The sequence below is a fragment of the Lagenorhynchus albirostris genome, chromosome 5 (genome assembly GCF_949774975.1).
Source record: "Lagenorhynchus albirostris chromosome 5, mLagAlb1.1, whole genome shotgun sequence".
Lineage (NCBI taxonomy): Eukaryota > Metazoa > Chordata > Mammalia > Artiodactyla > Delphinidae > Lagenorhynchus > Lagenorhynchus albirostris.
The window spans coordinates 27,396,479-27,402,601 of record NC_083099.1 but is presented as its reverse complement, the minus strand read 5'-3'; positions in this window follow the sequence as shown (position 1 = coordinate 27,402,601).

The following is a 6,123-nucleotide window of genomic DNA, read 5'->3' as shown; positions in this document are numbered from 1 at the left end:
CGGCTTAGGAACTGCCTGAAAGAGTTTATTGGCCTCTTTGGACAGACAATGTCCCTGTGGTCCAGAGAGGGGGAAGCCACTAGGCTTACAGTCACCTGGCAACCAAGGGATCTAGGACTGTCTCTAAAGAGCCTCTTCCCTGTGCAGCTTGATCGACCGCTCAGCACCCAGCAAGGCTCTCCAGCTTGCCACACGCCCCGCCATGCCCTGCTGTACGTCACCATGCTTGTGTCTCTCACTTATGTCACCTTCCTGGTCCTTGAAGATATTTGAGTGGCAGCCCCTGCGCAGCATGCAGCCTGTCCCCAGCTTTGTCCTGGGTGCTGTGGTGAGAAGGTGGACTGTCCTCTGCCCCCAAGGAGCGGGTGGCCAGATCTGCCCTCTGAGAGAATAGTGAATAATGCTAGTATACCATTAGGAGGCCATGTGGTGGCAGGCCTGAGGATGCTGAGCTGAGCCTTGAGCTGGGCCTCCACGTGGGATCGGGTTAGGCTGAGAGAAGGGAAAGCGTTCCAGTGGGGAGCCTACACCAGCAAGTGTGGGGAGGAAAGAAGGGATTAGGGTTTCACAGCATGGAGAGAAGGCCTTTCTTTGTAGAGTGGAGGAAGGTTTGCAGGTTCCATGGCTTTGAATCTGTTCATACCACAAATGTTTACTGAGAACCTCCTCACCGTGTGTCAGACACCTACTAGGCACTCTACATACCTTATCGAATTTCATCTCAGTATAGCCACAGAGGTAGATACTTTTCCCATTTCACACATAAGCAGGTGTGAGTATAAAGAGGAGGTCTGTTGAAGTTAAGTGCCTTGCTCCAGCCCAGTCTGACTCCCAAACCTATACAGAAGGCTTCTTGGGGAGGGCAAGTTTTGGGTATGTATGAGGGCAGATGGGAGGGTAAGCCTAGGAGGCATGAGAGGTGGTGGAACTTCGTGAGTAGAGGCAAGGGGGAGGGACCAGGCTGGCCCTGTGTGGCAGCCAGTGAGGTGAAACTTGCAGAACTTCCTTCTCGGGCCCCATGCCTCCATCAAGGGCCTTGTTTGACCACTCGAGGCCCAGCTGTCTGCTCTGACAAGCTAACCTCCTCTCCCGCTGGCCCCCTGCAGACATTCTGCTTCTGCTGGGCTCCTTTCTGGTTTCCCACATTGGCATTTGCTGTTCCCCCACCTGAATGTCATCCCCTCTCTTCTCCACCTACCCAAATCCTGCCTGTCCCTTCATGGCCTGCTGGGAATTTCAGCTCCTCTGGGAAAGCCTTCTTTGACCTTTGCTGTAGTTGCTCTCTATCCTCTGAACTCAGTTCTCCTGGCTTTTAGCTGAGGGGTCTTGGGCCCCTTTCTAATGTCTGTCTCATTAAGCTCCCCACGTTCAGGCAGGAGCCCCAGCTCCAACCCACTCCTTGCCCCACAAGCCTCACGGACAGTGGTAGACCGCTGATAAAGCATTTGCTATAGGCTGGGCAAGGGGCCAAGCCCTTCGCACAAATTTCCAGATTTAGTCCTCACGGTGAGCCCTGGATTTTGACTATCCCTAAGGTGACTTGGAGAGGTGACTTGAACAAGGTCCCTGCTCACAGGCACTCACAAAAGAGATGTGAATGCAAAATAGTATGGGCCTGGTGGGGTGGCTGGCCCCTTTGCAGATGCCTTATAACACACCCCCTTTTATTTTTCTGCTTTTTCTTTTGTGTGCTGGTGGTGTGTGTGCGTGTGAACGTGTGCGTGTGTGTGTGAGGGGGGGTTCCCCATAAACCCATCTCTGCCTTTAATCGATTTCCACTTGGAAAGTGAGCCTGGGTGGCCACAGCTTGAATGGTACCCGCCTCTTGAGGTCGCAGTAAGCCCATCTGGGGTGACGATGAGGGGATTGTGGGGCGCCTTCAGCAACCCCAGCTGCCCACAGCTCAGGTGTGCAGCCCCAGGGACACCCTCAGCCTGGGCCCTGGCCCCACTGAGACCCTGAGGCCCCCGTGCTCCTGCCCGAGGGGGATGAACCAGGCTGGAGGCAGCCAGCAGAACAAGAATGCAGCCTTCTGGCCGGCTCCTGACAGGGCATCTCTGGGAGGCCCCCCAGCTCTTCCAGGCCATGGCTCTGCTGGGGAAGCCAGGGATTAGGAGCCTAAGTCTGCCGAGAATCCTGTTTTTCTTAGCCTCACACAGATTGCTCTTTAGGAAAGGCCCCTCATCTAATTAGCCTGAGTCAACAGCTCCATTTATTTGGACACGTGATGTTATGGAATAGGCCGCTGCTGGGGTGTTTTTGTACTGCATATCTGGGCTGCCCCTCCAGGATGGCATTGGGAGGGAGGCTGCCTGGGCCGGGCGGGAGCACAGCCCAAGAGGGGCTCCAGCTGAGGCCGGAAGAGAGGCCATAGGCTTGCTAGCCAGGCGGGAACTGCTCACACTTGGATTTCATAACAAGAAAGTGACCCACGGAGTGTCCACACATCTAGCTTCCTCTCCTGTTGGTCGTTCTGAACCAAAATAAAGAAAGGATTAGGGGCCCTTTGACTGACACTCCTTCCTCTGTCCTAGATCAGAATCAAAAGGGACTTCGACAAGGGACTTTTGATGGTCACAGGTCCTTAAGTATCCATAAGTATCTAAGACTTTTGAGAAAAAAATGAGTAACAGTAGTTACTATTTATTAAATATTTACTGTGTGCAATGTGCTAAGCATATTATAAAATAAATCACACACATAGTTTTTCTTCTCTCTCTCTCTCTTCCCTCACAGTTATCTTTATCTGCCTGGTGAAAGTGGAAGCCCCTCCCTCTCTCTCCCACCTTCAATCCCCTTCCCACTGTCTAACCCATCTCCCAACTTTGAGTTTTATCCTTCCAGATTCTTTTCTATGCGTTTATATACGTATACATCATATATTATTTTCTAACCATAAAAACAACCCTTCAAGGAAAGTACTGTGATCCCCATTTCACAGAGAAGAAAACTGAAGCCAAGAGAGGCTAAGCAACTTGCCCCAGGGCACACAGCTGGGAAGGAGCAGAGCTGGGTTTTAAACCCACTGTTTGTAGTGTGTGACTCCAGAGACTGACAGGAAACCCTTTTCCTTGGCACCGCCCTGACCCCCAGCAGGTCACAGACTTTGGTCTTTGTCAACTGTAGTGTGCTTCTTACCTGGTCTCTTTCTTGCTGCCCCTCCTCCATGCTGTTATTATTTTTGCCAGTTGGGTCAGTCAGGGTGGGTATTTGTTACATGGTGGGAGGTCACCCTGAATAAATGGGGCAGGAGCTTGGCCCTGCTGCTTCCTTCCTGTCCCCTGACCTGGAATTACTGCACCAACCTACTTGTCTCACCTGGACCGTTTTCTGCTTTGTGCACACCAGAGGCAAACAGGAATAAGAAGTACCAGCAAGGGTGGCATTGCCACGCTTTCTCCAGACGGTTGACCAATGTGCATGTATCTCAGACCACAGAGCACCTAGGGCTGAATGCTCATCCCTTTCTGGCCAAATAGAACAGGTCAGCACAGCGTTTCAGGGCACTTACCACATGTGGGGAGCCTGGGAAAGCAGCTGGTCACTGCCTACTCCTGCCTAGGAGATAAACCCAGTGGGAGGAACAGGCCCCTAAATGTTTTCCTCTTTCTAGTGAGGGTTCTTGGCCAGGAACTGCTGTGTGTGTAAGCTACTGAAACTAATTCTCACAATTGATGTAGGCTGGAAAAGCAGGGGACTGAGAGAGGCAGGAGGCAGAGAGACATTACTTGATGGATTAAAAAAACAAATTCCAGTGCTGAGTCTGGAAGCTCCTTAGAAAAGGTGATGGGACCTTTTTTCCTGTTGAACTTTCAAACCTTTCTGACCCTGCACTTTGAGCTCTGGAGTTTATCAGGGACACCAGGGGCCAGGAGTGTAGCACGACTAAAGTTACTGGGACAAAGCCGGAGGCAGGTCACCCCTCCACAGGGGAGTCCCAAGGGCCTGCAGGCAGCCACTGCCACCAAGAACTTCTAAGGCCAAGAAAGGGAAGCCTCGAAACCAAACATCCCTGCCCGGTCCCAGGCAAATGTGTTCCTCATCAAGGCAGATACAAACAAAGTTTATTAAAAAGCCTTCTGAAGGACATTCCAAATCACCAGCAGGCCTCTGTGAGGTGACTGTCCATTCTCCTGTGGACTCTCATTCCAGCCTCATTGGAGCTTTTCAAACACTGAGTCACCAATGTGTTCATGAAGGAAAATAAACAGGGGGCTCCAGCGGGCGGCCCTGCAGCTCAGGGTGACCCGGCTCTCAGTGCAGGCCTGCACTTTCTGACAACACAGCCAGCGGGGTTGATAGGGATGACCCGGGAACCGAGTACAAGCAGGGCAGTGAGGCCTCATGGCCTGTGGGGTGGGCCCCACCCCCCATGTCCTAATGGCAGCCCACCAGGCGGAGGAAGGGCCCTGCAGTTGCAAAGATGGTGGCGTAGGCCGGGGGAGTGAGCCCTGGACTAGGGAAGTCATGTGCCTTCTGGGGGCAGTGGGGCCTCGGCCCGAGTAACTGGGAGTTTCCTCATCTGTAAAACTGGTGATTTCCCTCTTAGATGGGAGAGGGGTTACACACGTGAAAGTGGGGACTGGAGGTCTCAGAGCTGGTCCCCGTGATTCCCAAAGCATGGCACGATACCCCATGGAACTCTAAGGCCCTGTGGAGCACACTTTAACATTTAAACTAACATTCCATGATTTTAAAGATTGCAGGTATTTATTTATTTTTTTTTTAGAATTTATTTTTATTTATTTATTATTTTTGGCTGCATTGGGTCTTCATTGCTGAGCGCGGGCTTTCTCTAGTTGCGGTGAGCGGGGGCTACTCTTGGTTGCGGTGCGCGGGCTTCTCATTGCGGTGGCTTCTCTTGTTGCGGAGCACAGGCTCTAGAGCACAGGGGCTTCAGTAGATGCGGCGCGTGGGCTCAGTAGTTGTGGCACACAGGCTCAGTAGTTGTGGCTCACGGGCTCTAGAGCACAGGCTCAGTAGTTGTGGCACATGGGCTTAGCTGCTCCGCGGCATGTGGGATCTTCCCGGACCAGGGCTTGAACCCGTGTCCCCTGCATTGGCAGGCGGATTCCTAACCACTGCACCCCCAGGGAAGCCCTAGGTTGCAGGTATTTAAATTAAGATTCTATGATTTTAAAATAATCTGAATATACAAGTGGACCAATAAGGAAGTTGTGAAGCACAGTATGTCGCAGTTCTAGGACAGGGACAGGAGAGAACTGTGTCTCTATAGTCAGACAGGCCTGTACTGCCACCGCCTGCCTGTCACTGTGGGCAGCTTCATTGCCTAAATTCCCAGAACCTCATGGAGAGGGGGTAGAGCAGTTGCCTCGTGCTGTTGACGTGAGCATCTGTGCTAAAGTCTGAGCTAGTAAAGAGGTCAACACAGAGTTGATATTTAATAAGTGGTAACTATTGTTATTTATTGGATGTGTCCTATGTCCCTGGCTCTGTTTGACATTTTGGGGAAACAAGGAGGTATCCAGAGAATAAAGGAGGGGAGAAGGAAGAGAGAGAGCCCACGGAAGGTAGGAGGAACTTTGCTGCTGATAAAAGTTCCATCTGTAGCAATGTACTGAGAGCTTTCTGTGAGTGGGTACTGTGTGTAGAGGTTATAGTCCTGCTGTGACAGCCCCACACTGCACATAACTATGTTCCTTGTCTTACAGGGGAGGAAACTGAAGCTCAGAAAGCTTTGCTGATTGCCCAGTCCCAAGGTCTGTGCTATACGTTGAATCTTCGTGTCCCCTCAAAATTCATATGTTGAAAACATAATGCCCAATGTGACGATATTAGGAGGGGCCTTTGGGAGGTGGTTAGGTCATGAGGGCAGAGCTTTCATGAGTGGAATTAGTGCTCTTGTAAAAGTGCCCCGAGAAAGCTCCCTTGCCCATCCCACCATGTGAAGACACAGCGAGAGGGCACAGGCTGTATACCAGGAAGTCGGCTCTCATCAGACACCAGATCTGCCGGCACCTTGATCTTCCCAGCCTCCAGAACTGTGAGAAAGAAATGTTTGTTGTTTATAAACCACCCAGTCTATGGTACTATGTTATAGCCTGAATGGACTGAAACAGCCTGTAAGAGAAGGAGCTGGGGCTCAGGCTGTCTGATGCCCAA